Source organism: Carassius carassius, chromosome 16 (assembly GCF_963082965.1).
Source record: "Carassius carassius chromosome 16, fCarCar2.1, whole genome shotgun sequence".
NCBI classification, from domain to species: domain Eukaryota; kingdom Metazoa; phylum Chordata; class Actinopteri; order Cypriniformes; family Cyprinidae; genus Carassius; species Carassius carassius.
Genome location: NC_081770.1, coordinates 190,781 through 195,000, shown reverse-complemented (window position 1 = coordinate 195,000; position 4,220 = coordinate 190,781).

Here is a 4,220-nt window from a genome sequence, read left to right as displayed (position 1 = left end):
CTGAACCTGAGCGTGAATGAACTACTAGGAGACTCTGGAGTGAAACACCTCAGTGATCTACTGATGAACACACAATTCAAGCTGGAGAAACTAGAGTTAGTATCATTATACTCTACAGCAGTTACAGTCAGATTAAAGATTACTGTTTACTTTCAGAAAGTCACCATGAAATTACATTTCCCATGATCCATTGCACTGATTAACCATAACTGAAGGCGATTCATCTGTGATTATGAACGTGATATTTAATATCTTGATAGTGAACTATGGTTCTGTTTATTAAATGCTGCTCCATCTGAAATCAATCACTTTAAATAATAGTGTAAGTATTAAAATAACAAACTCAAATGGACAAAAATGTGTTTTAAGCTTATTAATATTTTGAGTCTCTTCTCCCTCACCTCACAGTGCTTTAGTCCAGGGCCTGCATTCTTCTTGTACATATCACACACACACACACACACACACACACACACACACACACACACACACACACACACACACACACACACATTTTTCGATGAGTCCACTAGAGATAATAATGTTACCTGCTTGACAGAAAGGGTTGCCAGGTTTTCAAAACATAATCCACCTAATTGCTTCTCAAAACTAGTCCAAACTAACCACATTTCGAGGGGGTCCCTTGGTAAAAATAGCGTTCCGGGGCTAAAATACACGTCACTGGGGTCGTTTCAACCCAGAGCAACATTGATAAAGTTTCAGATCGATGAGAAAACTGCAGACTTGGCAACACTGTGAGGATAGTAATGTCTACAACAGACTCAAGCACTGTCTCCTGCTGCACTAATAGTAGTAAGACTTTCCTCTGTGGATACACTTCCTCACAAGTGCAATTCTAGCTTTTACGCCCAGTTTACGCCCTGCATGTGATTTATTGAGCAGCCCTACATTCAGAAGAGCACATCAGTTTTTCAGCCTGGTTCTCTTCTGAGAAGCTGGTGACCCATCAAATATAACAACAAAACATACATTAATAATAGTAATGATATTATTGCATTTTATTAAGGGTTTATTTAAATAAAATAATGAACTAAATAATAAAGTGTGATAATTCTATTTTATTTTAAAATAAAAAGGGAGTATTAAATCCAAATACAATTATTTTATAGTAAACTTAAAAATAAAGTGCTAATATTATTATTTTAACTAGAATTTGAATTTCTTTCATTTTTCATCTTCAAACTTAAACTCAGCAAGCTTTTATTTTGGCGGATTGCTCGTAAGTCTATGTGCTTCTGGGTTTAGTCTAAAGAGCGTCAGTGAATGAAATGTCTCAGTTCTGCATTGTGCTTTGAAAACATTAACAGGAAGCCTAGATTTATTCTTTCAGTTTGAATAGAAATCTTATACAGTACAGTTTGTGGATCTAAAATAGTAATTGTGCTTTAACAGCTGTCAATCATGTCGGTCCACAAACACACACTCTGAACTCATTTATAGCACATTTCTTATTACATAATAATAATTTAAAAAAAAGTATTGCTACATGTACTGTTAAGCTAACTGAGACTTGTTATAGCACTTGTGTATCATTACTCTCTCGTTCGTCTGATTGCTTCAGTTGTCTTCATTTCTGAGTTGCTTTGAATAAAAGTGTCTGCTAAATGACTAAATGTAATGTGAGTGTAAGGTTTTGGCAGTTTTTTATTTGTATTTTTTTATTTATTGCACTGTATGGTGTTAACACATGATGAATTACTCACACATGAACATAACGTGTCTGATTCATTGTGTTTTCTCTTTCTGTCTTCAGTCTTTGGGGATGCAGTATTACAGAGAAACAGTGTCTCATCCTGACTTCAGCTCTGAAATCAAACCCATCACACCTGAGAGAACTGAACCTGAGCTGGAATAAACTACTAGGAGACTCTGGAGTGAAACACCTCAGTGATCTACTGATGAACACACAATTCAAGCTGGAGAAACTAGAGTTAGTATCATTATACTCTACAGCAGTTACAGTCAGATTAAAGATTACTGTTTACTTTCAGGAAAAGAGAAAGATGTGACGTGTGGCCAAATATAGTGTCCTATACTCTGAACTTTGTAACACACACACACACACACCGTGAACACACACTCTCACTCTCTCTCTCTCTCTCTCTCTCTCTCTCTCTCTCTCTCTCTCTCTCTCTCTCTCTCTCTCTCTCACACACACACACACACACACACACTCTCTCTCTCTCTCTCTCTCTCTCTCTCTCTCACACACACACACACACACACACACACTCTCTCTCTCTCTCTCTCTCTCTCTCTCACACACACACACACACACACACACACACACACACACAACTGTAGCACCGAGGAACAGTTGGGGTTCAGTTCTTTCTCATCTCAGTCAATCACCGGAGATCACAGTAATCCAGTTCATTAAAAATGTATTTAAGTAAATTGTAATTCAGAAACAGAATTTTCTTGATTTCTCACATTTAAACTCAACTTTCACATTTAATGTTATTTTAAGTAGTTCTGTAGTTCATCCTCTGTCTACTTTGTTCATCTTTTTTCTTCTGTTTTTGTTTATGGTCATATAATAAGGTTTTTGGCAATGTTTTAATTATTACACTGTATGATGTTAACACATGATGAATTACTCACACATGAACATAACGTGTCTGATTCATTGTGTTTTCTCTTTCTGTCTTCAGTCTGTGTGGATGCAGTATTACAGAGAAACAGTGTCTCATCCTGACTTCAGCTCTGAAATCAAACCCATCACACCTGAGAGAACTGAACCTGAGCGGGAATCAAATAAAAAACCCAGGAGTGAATCACTTATGTGACGTACTGAAGGATTCACGCTGTAAACTGGAGAGATTGAGGTCAGTAACATTCACAGACAAGAATCAAAATGATGAAAATCACTTTGTTTAACTCTTATGTGCTGTTCAAGATCTTTTCAGACCCCAAATGATGTTTGCTGAAATAAAAACAAATGTTCTCTTTATCTAAATGATATATATATATAAAATTATATTCTTTTTATATAAAAACCTATTTAAAAATATATTTTTAATTAATACATTTTATACATTTACAAAATATCATAAATCCTTCAAAAAGACTACATAAATGTAGAGTAAAAACATTAATAAATGACACGGGGAAGTCGTGGCCTAATGGTTAGAGAGTCGGACTCCCAATCGAAAGGTTGTGAGTTCGAGTCCCGGGCCGGCAGGAATTGTGGGTGGGGGGAGTGCATGTACAGTTCTCTCTCCACCTTCAATACCACGACTTAGGTGCCCTTGAGCAAGGCATCGAACCCCCAACTGCTCCCCGGGCGCCGCAGCATAAATGATGCCCACTGCTCCGTGTGTGTGCTCACAGTGTGTGTGTGTGTGCATTTCGGATGGGTTAAATGCAGAGCACAAATTCTGAGTATGGGTCACCGTACTTGGCTGAATGTCACTTCACTTTCACTTTTACTTTTGAACCTATCTTAGATAGGACTGCTCCGGGTGTGTGCTCACAGTGTGTGTGTGTGTGTGTGTGTGTGTTCACTGCTCTGTGTGTGTGCACTTCGGATGGGTTAAATGCAGAGCACAAATTCTGAGTTTGGGTCACCATACTTGGCTGAATGTCACTTCACTTCACATTTTGTAACAAAATGTCCTTTTGTTGGCTGTGTTCTCTGAATCAATAAATCCACCACAGAATACACGATGGAGGAAAAACACACACACCTTGTTATCCCCATTAATCAGGAATGTCAGTCTTTTATAAAGTGAATTTTACATAAGTTATTTTTATATAAAAACCTATTTAAAATATATTTTTTAATTTATTTTATAAATTTAAAAATATCATAAATCCTTAAACTACATAAATGTGGAGTAAAAACATTAATGAACTGAGTAAAATTACATAAAAAAAAATATAGAGCCCAAACAGCACGAGTGTCGTCCCCAAACGAACAGCACATAAGAGTTCAACAAAACACTTTATACTCAATATCTCATGATGAATGTGTTCACATTATATTTGTGAAAGATTCTTCATCTTAATGATGTGTTTGTAAGATGATCTCTCTTCCTCTGTTTGTCTCTTTCTAGTCTTTATGTCTGTGAAATTACAGATGTTTCTTCTTTAACTCAGTCTTTGACAAACACAAAAGCTCTGCAGTTTCTAAAAGAGCTTGATCTGAGAGATAATATGATTGGAGACTCAAAGCAGAAGCTCATTGATGTGCTACG